The following is a 24615-nucleotide window of genomic DNA, read 5'->3' on the forward strand; positions in this document are numbered from 1 at the left end:
TTCAATGTAAGTTTTTCCTGAGATTACTTACAAATAATAAAACATAATGACGATAATCAATTTAATACTTTCCAACTCAGGTATGTGATGTTTAATAGTCTAATACCCCGTTCACATGATGCAATTATTCGACATTCACGCTTTCATTCAACATTCAACGCCCAATTACATACAAAAAAGCAAATAAATAGAAAGGTTCTTATTCATAAACTTTTATCAAAGTTTTATAATTCAAATTTTCATACGAAATTTTTTCTACAAACCTTTGATAAATCTTTATGAATAAGACAGAAAATATATTACTTAATTTGTTAAAATAATGTAACAAACGTATTTTTGTATCATACACAGTGTGTATTACTCACACACACACAAATATTCCAAAAAATTACAAAATAAAGAATGAAAAAAACAACATGGCGATGAACTGTCAAAACGAATTACGAATGTGTCGTAGAAACGGGTTAATTAGCTATTGTCATTCAGAGGCCGAATTAAGTAATTCAACTGCTCGTGTGAACTTAATATAATCTATCATCACTAACGTGACCAGATGCTTTTTGAAGAAAGCGGGATCCGAGCGGGATTTGGAAGAAAATATTTTAAAAAAGCAGGATTTTGAAAATTGACATACATTAAATCTGTATTTTGTAAAACTTAATATCAAAACAAGTAAAAGTCTTATATTCGACTAAGACGAATCTTATATACCGACAATCAAAACCTTGTCTTACATACATATGTATGTATATCGATATTAATATGAACATCTGGGTGATTTTCCGAATATAATCTTTTATGGAAGAAAAAAATTTAGATTTGAAGTTGTAGTTATTTTTTATATAAAATATTTTGTTAGTGTTACAACACAAACAATGGTTTTCATGTCACAAAAATATTGAACATTTCGTTGAAAAACTTTTAATAAATCTTGATGAATAGATGTGGGAAAAATATTAAAGAGAACAGATCCATAAGTTTGTAATTCTGGAATAAAATGTCAATAATTATATTGAAATTTATTTATTTTATAAAAAACTTGGTATAACATTTCCTAAAAATCTGGTAAAAAAAACTGGTAAAAATTTCACCAAGTCCTAAATTTTATATTATTATTTTTGTCTTCTGCGTTCATTGTTAGGATAAAAAAAGGTGCATCTTAAAATCGGTACTCATTTTCAAATATTTTACAAGTACTACTGAAGGATCGTGCTGAATTAAAACCTCTTTATCTCAAAATTTTGACGTATTAAAAAATCCCAAATTAATTACAATAAAATAAGGATGATTGACCTGTTATGTAAAAAAGCGAAATTTTTTATTAAAAAGTCGGGATCAATCTTTAAAAAGCGGGATAATCCCGCTTTTGGCGGGATATCTGGTCACGTTAATCACCAATAACTAATGATAATGAAGAAAAACTAAAGGTACTTTCGTCTTCTTACTTCTTCCTTAGTTTCTTAGAAAAATCTCTGTTGGTACTTAATTCATCTTAAGTTTCAAATCAATTTACTTCGATACACGTTCTTATTAATTTACTCAAATATCTTTGGATAACTACTAGTTGGAAAATGTTTTAAGTCTAAGAGAGTTTTTTTATAAATTTAGTTGACAAGTGAAAGTTATTTAGTTATAACCGCATTAGAAATTTTGACAAAAAATAAATATTAATTAAAAAGCTTTTGTTTGGAGGGTTAATGGATAATAATTCCTAATATTTTATTAATTTGATTTTATATAAAAAAAGGAATGATAATAAAATCATTTTCATATTTAAGAATATGTCGTCACCTAAAACGCAAACGGCCTATCTATTATTTTTAAAATTTTGCAAGAGAAGCAAAAAACTATTTAAATTGAAAAGTTTGTTTCTATCAACGCGATTTATTTGTAGTAAATAAACAAATTTTCATTTAGCTATCTCAAATTCCCCAAAAAATGACCAATTTTTCCTAATTTTTCTGGGGTTTATGTAAATGAAGTAAATATCAACAACAAAAAATAAAATTGATGTAAATTGTCAAGTATTTACTTGTTAAAAAATTATATTTTTTATATTCCAACAACAAACAAGTAAGAAAGTATAGTCGGGCTTGGCCGACCATATGATACCCTACACCAGTTATGAATATTAAATGTGATTTATTTTTCATAATAAAGCATTTATCTTAACTTGATTTCGATTTATTTAAGCAATTTATTGACGAAAAACTTATTTTCTAAAAGATAATTTATATGGGGGATAGGAGCAAATGTGGACCGATCCCGATAAATTTTTGAGAAATTTTTTAAATTTCGATAGATTTTAGTTTGGTTTGTCTGTACTTTAAGTTTGCTTAGCTGCATCTGGAGCTAAGGCTTCTTGGCCGAATCGAAATATTATAACGCCAACACAAATTATTCAAAATCAAATTGAGTTTTTTTACTTCTCTAACATAATCAAAAGTAAAACTTAAGTTAAGTTAACACGAATTCATATGGTCAACATGCACTTCAAAAAACCGTAACTCGTTACAGTTATTCGAAGTCACACATTTGACCAATGCGATTTGAAACGTAAAACTCTCGAAGGCAGAGCAAAAAGGATGGTCTGATTCCCTTAAGCGATAATGGCAACGACGCACGACGATATTCCTCCACCCAGAGCTGAATTACGAATGCATTTGTTTATTATCTGCTTAATTTCCAAAAACGCTTCTCCCCCTATCCTTCTTTCCACTGCCAATTATTCTAAATAGATCCAATAAACCCTAAGTGTTGGCTCAAAAAGAGAAATTCTCAAAAATGTTTGAGTTCGTTATTACGTAAATCATTTCATCAATGGACATACTCTAAAACGTTATAATGTTTAATTTTATTAACATTTTTACTGGATATTCTAAATATATCGATTTTCTTTAAAATTATAGATAGACAAATTAAAAAATTAAAAAAATAGTACAAAAATGCTATTTTAAAAAATCGTCAAATTTAGAGTTAAAATTGTCAAATCGTCGAAAGGCCATTTTTGACAGTGAAAATCGTCAAAATGACGATAAATCGTCAAATCTGGCAACAGTGGTGCTAGGGTCAAAAGAAGTCCGATCATTTCGAAATTCGGCAAGGTCATCAAGGCTTGTATAAAACTTAGTTGTATGCTATTTTAAAAAATCGTCAAATTTAGAGTTAAAATCGTCAAATCATCGAAAGGCCATTTTTGACAGTGAAAATCGTCAAAATGACGATAAATCGTCAAATCTGGCAACAGTGGTGCTAGGGTCAAAAGAAGTCCGATCATTTCGAAATTCGGCAAGGTCATCAAGGCTTGTATAAAACTTAGTTGTACGAACTTTCATCGAGATACATTTATATTATACATAATTATTATCTCCAAAGCCCTTTTCGGGGGGTTCAGTTGTATGGGGGCTAGGTGAAATAATGGACCGATTTTAACCATTTTCAATAGGCTTCGTCCTTCGTCAAAACAAACGTGTATTCCAAATTTCATCAAATTATCTTGAAAATTGCGACCTGTACTTTGATAACAACGTTTACACGGACACACGGACGGACGGACATCGTTAAATCGACTCAGAAAGTGATTCTGAGTCGATCGGTATACTTTAAGTATAGTATAGTACTAATATTTTAATGCTTTTATAGTACTAATATTTTAATGCTTTTAAATAACTTTTAAACTCGTATTAAAATTTAAATTTAATTTTTATTAATCTAAATCAATCCGTGAGTTTTAGTTTTTTATACATATTTGAAATTTACTTATTTTGCTGAAATTATGGGAGTACATGACCCGCAACATGGTCCTATGTGATGCTGGCTATGGACCATGTTGTTTTCAAAAATAATAAACATGATCCATTACTGCATTACATAGGTCTACTAAACGGATCATGTACACCAATAATGCTTACAGGCGATTAGTTTTTGAATTACTCTGAATGGATTATAATACATAATTATGTACTCCAATAATTTCTGCAGGGTATTGCTCGGAATTTTTAGGCCATCCGTGTATCAAAGGATTCCTACGGGTATTTGTTCTAATGATCCGCTTGACCAAGACGGATAGACATGGCTAGATCGTCTTAGAATTTAATAAGGTCCCAGAATATATATACTTTTGTGGGTCTACGACCAATGTCACCAGTGAATAGCATGTACAAATTCGGATTGTTTTAATAATAAAGAATTTAAGTTGTTTTTTGCCTTACTTCTGAAACAGTTTAACAATTTCTTTGACAAAAAAGTTATTCTCTTAAAGAGGGGTTATTCGGGGCAAGGATAAATATGGTCTATCTTTATAAATATAGGTAGATGGATTTACGTTCACATTAAAATTATTTATACTAGTATGTATAAGTGCATTATTGACCATCAAGTCTTTTCTGAAGGGGACTTTGTATGGGAGCTAGGGTCAAATGAGGCCCAATCATTACGAAACAAACTTTAAATTAAATTCCCTCAAAAAAAATTCTGGAGATATGTACGTGAAGATGAAATTTTTGGTTCTAATAAATTTTGTTTGTGTCTAATTTCATCAGTATTATGATATTTTTATACAGTTATGGATGTTAAAATCTGACCTGTATAAAATTTGGGCCCGATTGACCTTATTTATATCTGCTTAAACTGTATTTTCGAGAACCATATAATAAATTTATGAATTTTAATAAAATTTTTATCTGGAATAAAAATTTTGTATAAACTAATCCAAGTGCATACTTTAAACCCGAATTATAAAAATTAAATAGAATAAAAAATTAAAAACAATATAATCTTTGCGTTTTGGTTATGTCACATATACTGAAACCTTAATGTTGACCTCTAAAAGGACTTGCAAATGTTAATTTTGTATACATATGTATATGAGTGGTTATATAAATGTTGCTATAATTCCACAAATGAATTGAATTGAAAGAATGATAAGAAATTGAAAACGAAACTAGTGAAAGAGTAAATCTGCGGAGGATTGTTGAGTCCACTCTCCATATATATTTGCCGCACATATTGCTACTGCCTGCATTGTTGTCGTATACGTTTAATTTCGTTTGTATTTTATCCATTCTCTTGATGTTACTGCTCTTTTGTGTGTATCTTTTTTGTTTTTAATTTAAAAAGGGATTTTCAACATAATCTCCCAGATGAGACTTCAACTAACATTTAGTAGTCAACAATATCCAACGAGAGTTAAAGTAAAAACCAAAGCGCCACAGCTTCTAATTGTAGAAATGTTCATGCATATTCTGCTGTGGGACGACTAGTAGAATATTTTGTTATGCCAGTGGAAGAAGATAAATATCAATTTGTGGTTTTTGGGGACACCCGTATTTGGAAAATACCAAAAAGATTGATATGACCGAAATTCAAATCCTTTTTTATAACAACTGTACCAATAACAAAAATACTTAAACATTACTTCAATGCATTGCAATGTAAAGTTTAAGCCCGTATAAAAACACATGAAAAATTATTTATTAAAACTTTATTCAAATAACTCATTTTCAATCTAACATGTACTTTAACTCTTTCTAAGAATCCTAAATTAAATGTATGTATGTATCATGTACAACAATACTTAAAAGAATCTTTAATCATTATACTGAATGAAGATGATTTAGAATAAAAAAATGCTAAAGTTGAGCAGACTGAATAGTAGGGGAAGAAACTAGGGTGATCGATTATTCGACATTTTCCAAAAACCGGTTTTCGAATAGTTCGAATAGTTGACATTTGAAAAAAACCGGTTGATATTTTTTAAATTCAGAAAAAACCGGTTAACCGGTTTTTCATTTTAAATAAAAAATCTATTTTAATTTGAAAAAATTAACGTTTATGTTTGAATATGTTTGAATTTGATTAATAAAAGATTATAACTTTAGATCTAGTCGTCTGATTTACATTATTTCTTTAATATAAAAAAATTAGGAAAAAAGTGGGACACTTCTGTTAAACATAAGGAACTTCGTAATCCTAGCTTATTCTAAAATCCCTGCTTAGGCAATTTTCATAGGCATTCCAACACTTCCATAATATTTCAGCCGCAAATTAATTATTGTTATAGGAATATAATCTTAAGATTGGTAAAATTTTATCAAGCAGTTATTCCAATCAATTTTACAAATAAAATTTGTTAATTAATTAATAAAATCAAAAAAGTTTAACCAAAGGTGCTTTAGAAAAATATACTCTAGTTCCTGTACTCCAATATTTTTAAAATTTAGACGGGCTGTATTATTATTTACTTCAAAAATTAATTTAAGTAATCTTTGAATACAAAGCAAATAAAAGTATTCGAAACCGGTTTAAAAAGTAAAAAAAACGGGTTATTCGATATTCGAAAAATCAACATTTAGAAAAAACCGACACTGGTAAAGCAGAAAAAACCGGTTTTAAAACCGATTGAAAAACCGAGGCGATCACCCTAGAAGAAACCCAAAGATTTAATTTAAATTCATTTAAAAAAAGCAATAACAGTATCGACGACATCTAATAATATTTCCAAGCAATCAGTGATTTGGAATTAAAACTATTTTGGAGTGATTTTGTAGTAGTATGTAGTCTAGAGGTGCCCAAAAACATTGATTTTGTTTGGATGGACTTATTTTGTTCACTAGTGTCTAAAATTAACTGGTGTTAAATTTAAGCCCAATCGGTTAACGGGAACCTGTGCCGGATATCAATTGAAAAGTGCAAAAAAAATATTTCCTCCAAACAAAATCGATATTTTTAAGCATCTTTAATGTATCCCGCCCTTATCGTCATTTCATTTTTTTAGACCATGTATTAAACACTTTAGGAAAATAAGTATTTCAGTTTTAACAGTACAAATTAATAGTTTCTAAAATGAGAAATAAAATTTGCGGTTTATTACAAGTGTTGTAAGTATAAAAGTAATTTTCTTTTTTCAGTTTATTCAAACTATGTGTAGATTTGGTAAACAAATTTGTTAAATTATATATGAAGAATTCAGTAAATTTGTTACATCTTTCTATTAACATATATATTTGATTAAAATCAAGCAAAAAAGGCTATCCGGAAAATTCGATAAAATCACTCTAAAATATCAGTTAAAAAAATAAAACAAATAAAAATTGGAACACAAACGGAAATACATACATAATTCACCTGATTGTAAAATATAAGTGGGTTCTGACGGCCAGATACTCCGTCACTTTAAGTGGGGATAAATTCTCTACTGTACCAGGGATATAAAATTGGATTGATATTTTATCATCATTAACTTTACAAATGGAACTGAAATATTTTTACTTAAAAGTTGATGTCTGTCTATATTTACCCACATTTTGAAAAGTACTAAGAGAAGAAAAATACTAGAATATTTCTTTGGAATCTCTATTTTCTACCAAAATTTCTAAATTTAAAGTTTAAATTTTATACTTTTAAATAATAAATCCCAAATTGATTACAATAGAATAGCAATGATTGACCTGTTATGTAAAAAAAGTGGGATGGCGGGATATCTGCTCACATATATCTGCACATAAAACAAAAGTTATGGATTATTGACCGCCATCTGACCATGAAAATGACAGGGACTATTGATTATATATGATATGAATATACATTAGCCCAAAAATATCGATTTTGCTCAGATGGGTCTTATTTTGTTTATTAGTGTCTAAAAATTACTGGTGTTCAATTTTAGTCAAATCGGATAAAATTGGGCAAACAATAGGAGATTTTTCTTGGTTTCTTTAAAAATTGTGCCATTAAATTGACTTTTCTTAACATTTCGTCTAAATCTTATCATCTATAGAAAATTATCTATCCAACAAGGTATATGTAAAATATTTATATCAAAGGACAAACAATAAAGTTATTGACAATTTCCCAAGCCATATTTAAAAAAAGTCATGAATTTTTTTCATTGTTTTGCATGCAGAAGTGATGTAAACAAAAATATTTAGACAAAAAACGAGTAAAATTTTACACAAATTATTTAGTCGTTTTTAACAACATAGAAAATGCTTTAGAAGATAAGATTTAAAAAACTATAATTTTAATGGCACAATTTTCGAAGAATTTAAAAAAAGTCATGTTATTTACCCAATTTTACACTATTCAATCGATTTCCGGCACGGCTTGAAATACAAATATATTTACTCATGTTAGGATATTTAACAAAGAATCAAATTATAAATATCGTAAAGCATTTATAAATATAGCTCATTTTTTAACTTCGTATTACAAAATATGGACCGTTTTAAAGTATTTTATATAATTTTATACTTTAAAAAATGTCTACTATTTTCGGTGTTAAGGTGATTTTTCACTGTCAAAAACAAAATTAAAATTCACGCATTTTTCATATACATATTTCATATGAGTCTGATATTAGAAACATATTAATATATATCTTATTTATGTTTGAAATCTAAAAATTTGTTTAAAAGTTATTTCAGAAATAGTCTTCATGAGCGACATGTTCTAGTATATACAAGAGCATGAAGTTAATAGTAGGAAAATTTAAAATACTTAATTTAGTTTCTGTTTATTTTCATACTCCATCTACATGTAACTAGCCCGGGTATAGTATAACACATTGTGGAATTACATACAGAATTCATAACTCATAAAAATTAAATTATAGTACATATTTTTTGCAAAAATAACAGGTAAAATAAAATTATCATGTTCCCTATTGTCAAACGCCCAAGAACACTCGTGTCTTCAATTATTCAAGCTTTTAACTTTCGATGCTTTTTCCTGTGTGCTATTTATTGTTGGCCGTTAATACGCTATGCCACTGGTGGTATGTTGTTGAATTTATGAAGTTACTTACACATATATAAACGACAAAAAGGCAATAAGCTTACATACATACATACATACATACATACATACATACATACATACATACATACATACATACATACATACATACATACATACATACATACATACATACATACATACATACATACATACATACATACATACATACATACATACATACATACATACATACGTAAAATTTGGGGATTCGATCTAGATCGAATAGTTTTTCAGATATACTACTTTTTATATTTAATTCTCACGGCCCCTATTTAGCCATCTGCAAGCATCAAGCAAACCCACAAATAAACACACATTTTTATATATGGGGAATTTCGTTTCAAGTGACCCAACCAAGGATAGAACTATGGGATAGTAAGTGACCACAAAGCTCTTAAAGGAAGTGATCTAAGCTTTATTTTGAGCAAAAAAAAAAATACAACAAAAAAGTCCATTTAAAAAAAATTATTTAAAAAAAATTTAAAAAAATTAAAATTTTTTTGGAAAGAGTGCAGAAATAGCTATACTGAACTCCTTTGGACAATTTTTGCTAGGACCAATAGGTGAAAATTTGAATAAAACCCTTTATGACCAAAATGTCCAACTTTGACCCAGTCTAAGTCCGACAGTTCTTAACCGATAGAGCTGAAAATTTGACCTGCTATTCAATAGTACTAACCTTAGTGCAAATTTCGTCAAAATCGATTTTTTGAGTTGGGTAACTTGACAAGAAATTCCGCATACACATATGTATATTAGGGTAGTCACTCGAATAAAAATTATTCGATTAATCGAGGAAAAAAAGGGTTTTCTTCGAACGAGTGATAGTCTGCATTTGTTTTTAAAATGTTTAAAATAAGAGAAACAGATAAACATTAATTAATTTGGTTCTTTAAGTCTTAGATTTAGGTTCGATTTTATTTCCGATATTTAACCCGTACTTTGTATTAAAAAAACATCAATAACTTAGTCAATTGTAAACGGATTATAAAAACCAAGTTGCGTTTTATCCAAAATAGATATAGTTTTCTAATACATTAATAAATAGTTTGATTCTTTTATAAAATAGTTTTTAAAAACATTCGCATACTTGGAAAACGGTGCAACACTAAATTCAAAAATATGTTATTTGAAATATGTTTGCATTTCACATATTTCTCCATCGTACATACATATCTTTATAAATCCCTCAGCTAACATTTTCTAAATCCGTTGAGAAATTTAAAATCGGTTGAGATTCAACTAAGTTACTTATTTATAAGTTCATTAATGTACGAAAACCCATTTGAACATATGTATGTTAGGGAATATGATATTATTTTTTTGCGTAAAAAATTGTATAGAGAGGATTGTTCTTTACAACAAATACATTGAGGTCAAAATTTTAGGACTATAGCTATTGCAGTTTCTGAGATATGCAACTTTTAATTCTTATTTTGGATGTGGGCGTGACACCTCGCCCACTTAAAATTTCGAAATAAAAAGTAGCCTATAATTACTTCCAAACATACAGAATGGAACTTTGAAAATTTCAAAATAAATTGCTTTCGGTGCGGGAAGTTTTTTCGGTAAATTGACTTAAAACATTGGTTTTTATTATTAGAACATTACTGATAATAAGGTAGTGCTGTGGTATATTACCGCCCAAAAATAGTTGAAACCCTAATGCACGTCTGTAAATAGTTTTTATATGAGAAATTTGCTGACTATGGATATTTATACGTGCCACTGTGGATATAATGGCACGTAAAGGTGAGATTAATAAAAATATGCCTATTTTGGATCTACTTAAAAAATCTTAATAGTTCCACAAGTATTTCTAAAAATACTAATGGCGGGTTTTACAGTTCTCGCTATGTTTAGAAATTATACTTAAGTTTGGATATGAAATTTTAAAAATTTCTTTCCTTAGTATGCAAAATAAAAACGGCTTTAAATCATTTTTATATGTACATTTAAATACTTTAAAGATTCCATTATAACTTTATTCATGAACATTTTTTAAAATTAACATTGTTTTTTATACTTAAATTTTTACTACTTTGATTAAAAATAGCAATATTGAAATTTTATCCATTTTAAGTATATAACAAATAACATCTTAAAAACTTAATTATAAAATTAAATTAACGTCACTTTTGACTCATTTCTGCCCAACGTGCGTACTTTTTAATTTGTTATACACATGGCTTACTTGCTTCCATGTGTTCCGGTTTCCGGTATGTTATTTCATTATCCCCTGTTGCATATACACACTCACATCCTCGTACATTCACAAATTTACTGATACATTTTAGGTGCGTTTTTTGATGGTTCTGTTTGGTATATGTGGAATATGTATGTATTTATGTATATCTCGCTGAAATAATTATGAGCTATTTTACATTGTAAAAATCTGAGTTTATTTCTTCTTGTGGTATAGTTTTTATTTATTTTTCGTCATTATTTTTGCCATGTTCAACCTTGAAATCGTTAAATTTAAAAATTTTGGTCTTTTGTTACATTCTTTCAGTTTGAGAAATTTTCATTAATGTCAAATTAAAATGTTAGTCTTAAGCTAAAGTTTTAACGAACAGCTTCAAATATATTAAAACAAAACACATAATGCCGTTGTGGATTTAGGATTGTAGTTCGCGATAAAGGCCTGCACAAGACAACAATTTGTTAAAAAAAAAGGTCTTGTACCAAAATATTATTCTCTGTTATGTTATGGTGACACGACTCCAAAAATTTAATTTTCTAAAAATTTAAAAAAAAAAATTTATATATTTTTTTTTTCAAAATGGTTCCTATGCTTTTTGCTTAGAAAGCTTATACAATTTCCTTTAGGGCTTTACAGCCCCATAATGGGATGCTAGTGGGATATCTATCAAAAAAAAAAAAATATTTTTTAACTCAAGAATAATTTTTTTTCAATATTAGCTGCTTAATTTTCCCCTATTTTTTCAAAATGACCCTTTTTGTTGTATTTTTTTGCTCAAAAGAAAGCTTAGACCAATGCCTTTAAGAGCTTTGTGAATACTTAGTTGGATGGGAACAGCCTTCTTAAGAATTTCATGTAGGAATACCGCTCAATCGATGAGTATCAATGTACTGAACACAAGAAAAATAAAAAATATTTTTTTTGGAATGGTCCTTAGTTCCCTACCAGCGATTGAAAATCCTGACCTCAGTATAATTTTTAAAAAATAAAATATTTTCGACTTTTTCGAAATGGGTCTCAAAAATTACAAAATTTTGAGCTGATTATAGGAAAAATAATTAAAAAAATTTTGCAGAATATTCTTGGCCCACAAAATGGTTTTTAGTGGGTTGGAGAGGCATATTGTTTTCGCATTTTATCGAAATGGGTGTCAAAATTGTCGTAATTTTTAGGTCATATAGAAAAATATTTTAAAAATAGTTTGGCATTTGGTTTAGTCCATTTCAGAATTTTTTGAAATTTATATGCCTCTTATAATACAATAAAAGTCGTTTTGCGGACCAGAAATATACTAACAAAAATTTTTATTATTTTTCCCGCGATAAGCTCAAAATTACGGAATTTTTGAAACCCATTTCGAAAAGATTGCATAAAATTATTTTTGAACATATTGTACTGCGATCAAGATTTTCAATCGCAGGTAGGACCTTTTCAAAAAAATTGTTTTTTATTTTTCACGTATGTAGTACATTAAAACGCATCGTTTGAGATGTATTCCGCGTACAAGTAATGAATATAATATAATCGTACAAGTAATGAATATAATTTTTTTTGGTCATTTGGAATACAAAACATCACACCCAATTTCTTAAATAAATTAACTTTTACTAATCTTTTTACTCATTTCATCCCTTACGTTCGAGTTTCCAAAAATACTTTCGTAATGGATCTATACAATGCCAAAAATTCATGATTCTGGCTTTAACGGTTTGGGCTGAGCGTTGATGAATCAGTCATTATATAAACAATTGCAACTTCTTTTGCAAGTGTAGAATTCCTCACAATGGGCTGAGCCATAGTTAAAATATTCTTTTGAGGTATGTCCGCAGTTATTATTAATTATAAAAACAACTTAACGAAGGAATAAAATATATTCTTCCTAAATAATTGAAAATATGTAATGAAAAATTTTATTGCGTTTGTTGTGTGAAGTTTTTTAACAACCGCGAAAAAACAATACAGTGGGTTTTTATATTTTTAACTATGTCAATTCTCATATTAGAATCAAATGTCAATAGTTATATCCCTAATGTACGTATACATACATACATATGTAAGTGTAAAGCTCTTTTTTAATGAACAAATTCGACTTATCTTTCTAGTGGACATTCTATGTTATGAACTGTTTTAATCCTTTTAACTGATTTCCGGCAGGTGTTTCTGTTGGCAGATGAGCTACAATTTTAGACAAATTCATTTTAGATTCTAGTGAACATAATAAAACAAATTTATAAAAATCAATATTTTTTGGCAATTATTATTAAAATTGTATGCTTGACAGAAAATATGATAATTTAAAGCATTTATAAGTATAATTTAATAAAGCTTTTGATTCATTACACAGACACTTCGCCCACTTAAAATTTTGACACCTTCGATTTAGTTAAAATTTAAATCATTTATTCTACGGCCATATTTCGTAATGGTAGGATCTCATTTGACCATAGCCCTCATAATTAGCCTCAACATAATTAGGAGCTCAAAAGCTCTATTCGGGGGATCTGTTATTAAATTCATCAATAATTGGTCGTTTTAGATATTTGGCTCATACTAGGACTTTCGAAAATCATTGGATTATGGTCGGGAATGCACGAATTTTATTTTTTTCTTGTTTTAATACAAATTAGCCTTTTCTGGCGTTTTTTAAAGTTCGATTAAGCCATTTATTTCTGAAGTTTTTGGCTACACTGCTCAGCACTAAAAGTATTACTTTTATGCATCTGTTTTTGTGTACCAGTGAAGAACAAAAAGTTTCTTCTTTTAGATTGTAATTTACTCATGTATCTTTAATTTAATAATTTTATTTTATAAAAGATAAATTACCAAAACGTTGCCTCTTTTAGATTGACAGATTTTTATAACCCCCATCAAAAAAGATGGGGGTTGTATTGTTTTTTTGTCATTCCGTTTGTAACTCCTGGAAATATTGTTCACAGACCCACAAAAGTTCTAAGACGATCTAGCCATGTCCGTCTGTCTGTCTGTTGAAATCACTTTACACAAATATTTCCTATTGGTAAGGGTTGGTTTGGTATTGAAAATCAGCAATATCGGTCTACGTTTTCGCATAGTGTTTTTATATATTGTTTCACTACATGCTTTTATACCTTTTATAAACTTGTGTTATTTACTTTATATTACTATGCTTTCAAATCAAGTTTTATATTTTTTTATTTTCAAACTTGTCTTTATAATTTTTTCATAAAGAAATAAATTTTGTTTAAAGAAGTTATGTTAATCAATAAATCTTTTTATCAAATAAAATAACTTCACCCCCATATAAGGTCCCCTTCAGAATATAACTTAAAATACGAATACAACTATAAAATTTGTCACAAACATGTATTGTGAGAACCAAAATCTCTATACAAATTTTTATGACGATCGGCCCATAATTGATCCTACCCCCCACATATGGTCGCCTTCAGAATATGACTCATTACTAGCTTAAAAATACGAATACAGCGATAAAATTTGTCATAAACAAGTTTCGTACTAACTAAAATCTTTCTAACAAATTTTATGAGGATTGGCTCATAACTGACTTTACCCCCCATTTAAGGTCCCCTTCAGAATATGACTTCAAAGCTCATGATATGCTTAAAAATACGAGTGAAATTCGACATAAACAAGTTTTATAAAAACCAAATATTTTCTACGAAATTTTGTGAGGATTGACTTATAATTTTTATACAATCTATTGAAACAAACAAGCACAGTTTTGTTTGTATATATTTCCGACAAATTATTAAATCTTGCTGCAGTTTTCAATACTTTTTATTTCGATTTTTCAAAACAGTTAACCTTTTTAATATTTCCATTCCCTATTTTCTTTTGCTTATTTTCCTGATTTTTCTATTTTGTATCAAAAATTTTCGATTTGGGGTGGAAATTTCCCATTCCCTCGATGGATTTGCGCCTGTCTTAATATCTAACTATAAATATCTTAAAAATAATACGAAGTTGTATTTAAATAGCGGCTATATTCATAAAATTTAAGAATCCGGGGAAATTTCAAAATGAATCCTGTTTTTCCAAGAAATGAAATAGTCCGGGAAAAGAAATACATTACCGGTAATGCTAGTAATACATAAAAATTCAGTTATAAATGCAACGAATTCTTATTATAACCCTCAAAAAGATAAAATTACAATCAAATAATCACACAACAACTTTTCACTTCTACAATAATAAAAAGAATAATTTAAATAAAAAATTTTACTCTTGAATAACTGAACCAAAAGAGAAAAAGTAAATCTAAAGAAAAATAAATATAAAAAGATTGATGGGAAGAAAATAATAAAAGTTGTACAAAGAACTTTAATTGTGATACTTGAGCCAAAAGCTATAATTGATTATGCAGCACAAACAAGATTCCCAGAGGTATGGAAATTATGAAATATTAATAATGAATAGAAATGACGGAATTGTATGGAGGAATGAATGCTCTAGATCTTGAAGGCATACGTATGCATACATTTATGCAAACTTTAAAGAATTTTATAAGGATTATTGTTATTAATACAATAGAGAAGTTATAGTTGTGTGGGAGATAATAAGTTGTAAAAGATTTTGAATGGCAGTGTTAATTTTTTATAAAATTATGTTAAGTCAAAAGTTTTGATTCAAACCGTTTGGAATATTTATGTATTGTAATTTGCATAATCCGGGGTGGGCATGCTTTATAAATATGGGGAATTTCATGTCAAGTGACCCAACTCAAAAAATCGATTTTGACGAAATTTGCACTAAGGTCAGTATTGGATAGTAGGTCAGACACAAATTTTCAGCTCTATCTGTCAAGAACTGCCGGACTTAGAGGGAGTCAAAGTTGGACATTTTGGTCATACAGAGTTTTATTCCAATGAGTTCCTATCAAAAATTGTCCAAAGGAGTTCAGACAGCTATTTCTTCATTCTTTCCAAAAAAATTTTAAATTAAAATTTTTTGTTAAAAATATTTTTTTATTTGTTTTTTCAAAAAGGGCCCTTTGTTTTGCTTATATGTATGTATATAAAATATTTTAACTCCAAAAGCAAAGTTTTTGAGTTAAAATATTATTTTTTATTTTTCACATATGCCGCTTGCATCCCATCAAGTGGCCAAAAAGCTCTTAAAGAAAGCTTTTTTTTGAGTAAAAAAAAAAATACAACAAAAATTTTCATTTTGAAAAAATAGGGGAAAATTAAGTGCAAAATATTAAAAAAAATTATTCTTGAGTTAAAATATAGTTTTTTTGATAGATATCCCACTCGCATCCCATTATGGGACTATAAAGCCCTTCAAGGATATTGTAAAGTTTAAAGTTTTAGAAAAGCTTTCTTATAAGAAAAAAAATAATTTTTTTTTTTTAAATTGGAAAGAATGAAGAAATAGCTCTCTGACTCCGGCAATTTTTGACCGGTAGAGCTGAAAATTTGTGTCTGGCTAGTACTAACCTTGGTGAAAATTTCATCCAAATCGAAAGACATCGATTTTTAAACTTGGGTCACTTGGGACACGAAATTCCCCATATGTTAAATCAATTTAGTGTTAAATAGGAACAGTTTAAACTTTTCAATACATATGAAAACAGAATAAAAATATTCCTTAATTGTGTGCTTATTCGGTGACTTTTTTTGTTGGTAAAAAACACAAATACAGACGCGAACACCTAGTTACCCAGGAGAAACTTACATTGAAAAGTAATGAGTTAAAAAGCTAATAAAACCTCTTTTAGCATTTTAAGTCATTATTTTAACACGATGATGTCATTGGAGGCAAGTACTTCTACGCACGCTTACTAATAGGAAGTTAAAGAAGTACTTGCAATTTCTCTTACAAAACAGTTGTTGAGTAAGTTGTTTTGTTTTTTAATAATAAAAAGAGCCAGCTAGAATACGAACCAGGGACTTCGGTTTGTTAGTCAAATGTTCTACACACTGCTTAGCGATTTTATTGCGCATCAAATAATGGTTTTCACAATTAAAATTAATTTTGTTTTATTTTTTGTAAAACACAATTCTTAAAACGCAATTAAATAAAATGTGCAAACAAAATGTAGTATACATTGAAAAGTAGACATTGAAAAGTAAGTGATTATGGAAGTACAACCCATTACCGAGTTTTTGCTGGGTAGTTAATTAAAAAAAACATTCAAGAAAAGTAACCCCCTATTTTAAAAACTATCAACTTAGAGAACTACTATAGGATATGTACATTAGGGATATAACTATTTTGTCATACGATACGTGATGGTCAATGTTGTATAAGTAATGAAAATATTGTATGTGTGTTGTGTTGTGTGTTATTTTATAATTTTCTGTATTTTACAAATTCCTATTTACCCAGCAAAAAATGGCACTTTCTTGGAAGCAGATTTGTAAGGCAGTTGCTACTGCTTACACTTGTTATGAAAGATTACATGATTCTTATATGGGATTCCTAGCATAGAGGCTCTGCTTAAGGAATCCAAAATGTGCATATTTCTCACTGTTGAAATTGCGCTGATTTCACTGAATTAATATTAATTTTTAACACTGAACATTAATTAAAATGTAGAAAGATGCAAAAACTGAGTGATTTTAGAGCAATAATTGCTGAATATGTGCCTTTCAAAATCATTTTTGGCAATAATTTTAAGATGCAGTATAGGAAGCAGTTATTGCTTCCAAATCAAGAATATTTTTTGCTGGGTACGTAAATGTGTTCATACCCAGCAAAAATAAAACGAAGTACTTCCAAAAGAATAACATTTATCACCTCTTCAAAAGTAGCACTAAGTGAATTTTTTTACCTTCTGAGGAAGTGATGTTTAAAGGCGGAGAAGCGAAAATAATTCTATTTTTTTAATGCTGAAGATATATTTTTTGTTCTTACATTTTTATGAGAAAAAATGTCATTTTTGGGCTTTTGTATTAAATGTATATTACCCTTTTTAATGTTAATATTATTTAAGCCAAATTTCCGAGTAACTTCCTAGAAAAGAGCATAAAAATTACTTCTTGAGAATGACTTCAGTAGTAGTGAATTTGGAATAAAATAAAAAGAACATCCCTCCTATGACAAGCCTGTGTTAAAATCATCACTTCTTCAGGTCTTTTTCAGTACTTCCATGGAGTAAATTCTACTTCTTTTTCGCTTCTTTGGAAGTTCTTTTTTTGCTGAGTATTTCGCATCTTTTAGCGAGCCTTTTTTGGATAGAACTTTTTAGTCTACAAAAAAACCAAGATTTGTATTAAAGTTTTTAAAAATAAATTCAAAACGCCGTTTAAGAAATATTAAGATGCAATGCCATGAATCGTTTCTATTATTTTTTCCAATTCCACTTTTCTTAAATACCACTAAAATACGATGGAGCAAAAAAAACCTATAAAATTCAAATATGAAGTAAATACAAAAAAATCGTTTATCTGGGAAACAACGAAGAACTTTAGCAACCATGTGAACACGTAGGGGGAAAATGGGCGGACTTTCATTAGGGGCTTGGCACCTCGCATACGAATATGAAATGCTTAAATTTTGTATCGACAACTTTTTCATTTATGTGAATATTTGGGTAATAAATTGGCGGATTACCAATAGGGGACATGGCAGCTCCCATATTAATTAAACAGAATAATTCGTTTATATGAGAAACTACTAAAGCTATAACATTAAAATTTTGCTCGAAGAACTTTAACGCTAAAAATTTCAGAGAAACATGGGCGAACTTTCATGTGAACTCTCTCTTATGAATAAAATACAAAAATCGTATATCTCTGAAACTATTACAGCTAAAATCCTCAAATTTTGCACGAACAACTTTGGTGTAAATGTGAATATTTGGGTAATAAATTGACGGACTAGCAATAGGGAACGTGGCACCTCCCATATGAACTAAACACAACAATTCGTTTATGTGGGAAAATATTGGAGCTAGAATTTTCAAATTTAGCACGAGGCACTTTAATATCGATTTGAACACTTGGAATAAAACTGCCTTTCATTGGGGGCTTGGAAGCAGCGTTGCCACTGACCAAATTTTAAACCAACCAAATTTTTGTCAAAAAACTACCAAAATCCTTTAAAACCTACCAAATTTTGTAAATCATGTAAAATTATTTTTTTGAGAAAAGTGTGACTTATTTATTAAGGTATTTCGTCGCCTAAAATGCAAAAGGATGTTAATTTTTGTATAAACGGTTATTAGATCTAACAATATTGGCAGACAAATTTTCAGAAAATGTCTATCGTTCGTGTCAACTTACAATTTTTAAACATTTTCAGCCATCTTTGTAAGATCTAAAATCCATGTATCACAGATTTTATGATACATTTATTTCTTAAGATTTTTTTAATTTGTGTAGGGAAACGGCCTTGAAGATATGAATTTTGTAAAACCCAAACGACTTAGCAAGAGGAAATTTTTATATTTTGTATATATAATTGTATCCAGACCCAATACAAATCGGAAAACTTCTGGAAAATCATTTTAATGTTCAAAAATTTGTTGGTTATGTAGCAATTGTAAACAAATTTATCCCCACTCAGCTTGAAGTACCCAAAAATCATAATTTCGGTTCCCTAACTGCCACATAAAATAGCCCAAAATAATATTAATATGGACCTATTTTTGACAACAGAGTTCTAAATGTTTTCGAGAATATACATTTTCACGCAGTGTACTATTTTCAATCTTTTGTTTTCAATCCTCAAGTCCTGTTATAAGGCGTTATTCCGAATTCATTTAACGATTCCAAAATGTAATAAAATTTTGATATACAAAAATTTTAATATTTTAATACAGTAAATAAATGTACAATTAAATTGTTAATATTCTTTAAAAGTATGTGTTTTGACAAACCTACCAAAAATCAATTTAAATTACCATCCTACCAAATGAAAAAAATCCTAACAAATTTGGTAGGAAAAGTCCAAAACGGCAACGCTGCTTGGAAGCTCTTATATACATTAAACAATAAGGTAAGATTTGGTCAAAATGTAAAGAAAACATTATTTTGATTGCACAAAGAAATTAAAAAAACTCCTATTATTTACCCTATTTTACACTTTTTTATCGATTTCCGGCTCCGATTTTACTAAAATTTAACACCAGTTAGGTTTAAACACTAATGAACAAAATAAGACGCATCCAAACAAAATCGATATTTTATGTACATGTAATGGCCTATTTCGTGATAATATAAAAAAACTAAATATTTCGTATTTAGAATTATTTTGGAAATGTGGGATTAGTGAAAATTATTATAAAAAAGGTGGCAATTGGCAGCTTACTTCTAGTATTATAAATACCAATTGCAAACGTATGAATTCTTTTTATATTTCCATTTTATGTTCTATGCATGTAAGTACATTTAATTTGCAATTTGTACTGGTTTTACACATCTTTAAAATCGCTATTTCTATAAACAAATAAAGCAAAAAAAGAAAAAATAAGAAGAAAAGAAAACAAATAAAAAACTAATATAGTCTTAAGGCATGGTTCACCTATCATATATTTCATAAAAGTGACGCGACCCCGAAAAAAATCTATATTTTGGTTTCTTTTGAAAACAAAATTATGTATTTACACAAACATTATATACATACATATCTTTGAAGTTATCCCGATAGAATGTCTTTATTATTTGTATCTATATTATTTCAATTACAAATATTATAACAAAAAAACATTTCCAAAAACAAAAAAAATAGTGGTTACGTCTTTTTCGTCAAATGTTTGATAGATGTGAATGTATCTCATCCATATATACGTTGATATCAAGTCGACAAGTTATGCAATACAAAATGCATCTAGTCATGAAAATATTTTTTGTTGCTATAATACGAGAACTGAAAGACAAATCAACATCTTTTGTTGTTGTTCTGAATGAAAGGAAAAAGGACTTCTAGTACACAAAGCCGTTGTTGATGATGAAAACTTAAGGAAATGTTTTCCAGCATTATATTTTTATACCCTTCACTTTCGTGGGAGGAGTATATATAAGTTTGTCATTCCGTTTGAAATTTCTATAATATAATTTTACAACCCTATAAAGTATATGGGTCATTTCGTGTCAAGTTACCCAACTTTAAAAAGTTTTTTTGGAAATATTGAAGAAATAGCTTTCTGAACTTCTTTGAACAATTTTTGCTAGGACCATTAGGTGAAAAGTTACATGCATTTGAATAAAACCCTGTATGACCAAAATGTCCAACTTTGACCCCCTCTAAGTCCGGCAGTTCTGGACAGATAGCGCTGAAAATTGTGTCTGGCCTACTCTCCAATAGTACTTGCCTTGTTGCAATTTCGTCAAAATCCATTTTTTGGGTTGGGTCACTTGAAATGAAATTGCCCATATACATATGTATATTCCGAGTCCTTATAGATAGTAGATTTTCTGTCTGTATGTTTTTTGAAATCAATTTTCTGAAGACCCAAGATATCTTCGGGATCCAAATCTTCAACAATTCTGTCAAACATACTTTCGGGAAGTTTCCTAAATCATAAAGTAAATTTTGTTATTGTACTTACTTGTTTATAAAACAAGCGGTCAAGAATATATTTTCATATACATATTTTAAATAAAAAAACTGAATAGCTTATATTATTAAGTTTCATTTTATTTTCAGTTTACAAAAAAAAAACAAATTTTCCATAATCACGATATTTTTCACATGAAAAAATTATAACTTCTAGACTTTAAATAATTTTTTTTTTTCAAATAACCCTCACCATTATAAGAGTTATTCAGCCTTATGTATGTCAACGTCACGTCCATTTCTCTCGATTTTTCATAATGGTATTACATATGTCGATTTTCGTCAGAAATATGCCTATGCGTATTTTATTGGAAAATTCGACAGAAAGTGTCGAAGTGTATTTTACTGGTGACAAAAATTTTCAAAGTTGTTGTGATCAGTTCCCGTAGCTCGAAAATGATACATATATGTGATATGTTCGATATATGATATATGTTCGAATATTTGAAATTAAGTTAGAAAATTCGAAATAAAGTTCGATAAAATGTTTATGGTTCTTAAATAATCTCTGAATCATAAAACCCTAAAAAATAAAATCTATAAATTCGAACTGATGTTCGAAAAAGTTTTGAGTCTATTTAAGCCTGTTCCTGTAGTCCAAATTGACTAAAATTTGATAATTATGATTATATGTATATGATGGCAATACAATATTATGTTCAAATATTTGAAATTGTGTTCGAAAACTCGAAATTAATTTTGAAAAATGTTTAATGGTTTTAAAATAATCCTCTGAATAATAAAAATTAAAAAAAAAAAACAAACTTCGAAAATTTGAACTTTTAATCGAAAATGTTTTAAATCTGTTAAAACTAGTTCCTGTAGTCTAAATGGATAGATGAAGGCATTGCAATATTTCAAATATCCGAAATTAAGTCCAAAAGATGTTAAGATACTAAAATAATCTATGGATCAAGAATCCATTATTTTATTTCAAAAAATTCGTACTTTTGTTCGAAATACAAATAAATAATGTTGAACAATAATTTAAGCTATTAAAATAATCACTGGTCTTAAAAAATATGAAAACAACAACTAATATAGAGGTATAAAAAACTAAAAAACGAATAAAAGAACTGAATATCCTGACGATTTTTACTATTTCCCATTTTTTTTTTCATCAGAAAAAATGTTGCGGCATATTTTTTCTGACTCAACATTTTCAAAAATGTAAATTATGGGTCTCATTTTATAAAACGAAACGACAAACGTTCAAAAAAATTTGTATTGAAAAAATTCAAATTTTCAAAAATTTCCCAGTATTCTTCATACAAATTTTTTACGTTAACGAAAGTTTCGTTTTATAAAATGAGGGGGTATATAAAAGTTGTCAAAATAATCTAAATACTACAAAAAAGTAATCATGTCGAATTTGATACACAATACCAATAAAATTTAAACTCGACTACGACAATTGTCGATTTTCAACTACGACATACATAATAACGGTAATTTATTCTGAGTGAAATAGCGAAAAATAAAATTTTGGACATCTACTTTTGGTAGGGCGGGCTTTTAAGATTTATTATATTTTCAACATAAAGTCCAAAAAACGTAAAAAAAAAATTATGTTCTTTTTTATTATATTTTAGTAGTTTTAGTAGTTTAATAGTTCTTATTGTTTTTACCAGAGACAGTAATTGTTATAATTTTTATTTTAAAAATCAAATTTAAAAATTATATTTGAATTGTATTTCATTTCTCAGAAAATACAAATTGCTTTTGAAGTTTAATTTTTATATTTTCCGTAAAAACTACTGAGAACTTTTTCAAATAAAAATCAATAATAGTTGTGTTTTGTTGCTAACCAAAAAATAAATAAGAAATGAAACTGTTGTCAAAAGTACCTAAGTCTACTGTCATCCGGTACCTAACTCTAAGAATGTTTTAGTAGAATTCTCAAGTCAACATAGTTGCAAAAAATCGTATTGAAAAATATTGAAAAAAAATATTACATTTCAATTTATACTTTGAAAGGTTTCTTAAGATATTTTCCACATATTTTATCTACAAACATTTTATAAACACGTCTATTTGTTTTTTAATCTATAATATTGAAAAAATAAATTATTTATTTGAAATATCTTTTTCGTTTACCATACGAAAATTTACAACATTGTTTTTTTAGTTTTAATTTCAACCAACAAAAATTCAATGTCAAAAAATAAAAAATATTTTTTTTTCGTTTGTAAAAAATATATTATTTTCGGGCTATTAAATGTGTTTAAATTGTGCAAAAAAATTATAAAATATAATGTTAAGTGATAAAAAATATTTCAAAGTGCTATTATCCTCAAATTTTCGCGAAAAAGTTTTGAAGTTTGGAGAGAGAATAAAATTTTTACATATGTGTTGGATTTACACAGCACTCGTCTGTGAGAAGAGCGTAATGTTATTGTTGTAAAAAAATGACAGCGCACAGTGGTATAGGAAAAAAAAAAGAGGGAAATAATTCGGTAACTTCTAAACGGTTAATCCGATTTTAATGAAATTTGGTATGCACAAAGAGGAGGTGTTGTCGAGTTTAGGTTTTGAATTTGGACCTTATAGGCCAACCAGGGGCCCGGCGGGGGGTCCTCAAATTAGGACACCTCGGCTATGATAAATTTTTAAAACGATCTTATTTCTTCATTTGAGTTCCGATTTAAAAAAAATTTCGTATATAGAATCTTCTCATCGAGCACGTAGCAGTAAATTATCTCTTATAGTTTAGGAGATATTCGCATTTGAAAATTAAAATTTTAAAATTTTTACCGTTCTTACTTTAGTTTTTTGATAATAGCGGGTCCAAATATTCCCGATTTTCGCCATTTCTTTTTTTATTCGCTTAACAACAAGTTTATATATCAAGCAGTGAAAGAATTATGTAAAAATCATGACTGAGTCCAAAGTTATAGGCATTTTAATTTAAAAAATTAAAAAAAGGCGATTTTTTGCCATTTTTTTGGGAAAAAAGTATCTTTTTCTTTTTAAGTTATCTAAAAAGTTTCTAAGAAGATGTATATAGAATTTATACTTTTTGAAAAGCTGACTTTACATAAAATACGATAAATGAAACAAAACCGAGGGGACCAGGTCCATCCAAAAAACCCTATTTTTTTATAGAAAATTCA

The 24615-nt window shown here is 28.3% G+C and overlaps 1 protein-coding gene across 10 annotated transcripts in view; it reads right to left on the minus strand.

Annotated features, from left to right (window-relative positions):
• LOC119616445 (RNA-binding protein Musashi homolog Rbp6-like) overlaps positions 1-24615 on the minus strand; it is a 328977-nt gene that overhangs the window by 858 nt on the left and 303504 nt on the right. The gene's annotated exons all lie outside the window — the stretch shown is intronic.

Source organism: Lucilia sericata, unplaced genomic scaffold (assembly GCF_015586225.1).
Source record: "Lucilia sericata isolate MDLA Ls3-8-SP2 unplaced genomic scaffold, ASM1558622v1 Contig000072F_arrow, whole genome shotgun sequence".
Classification (NCBI taxonomy): Eukaryota; Metazoa; Arthropoda; class Insecta; order Diptera; family Calliphoridae; genus Lucilia; species Lucilia sericata.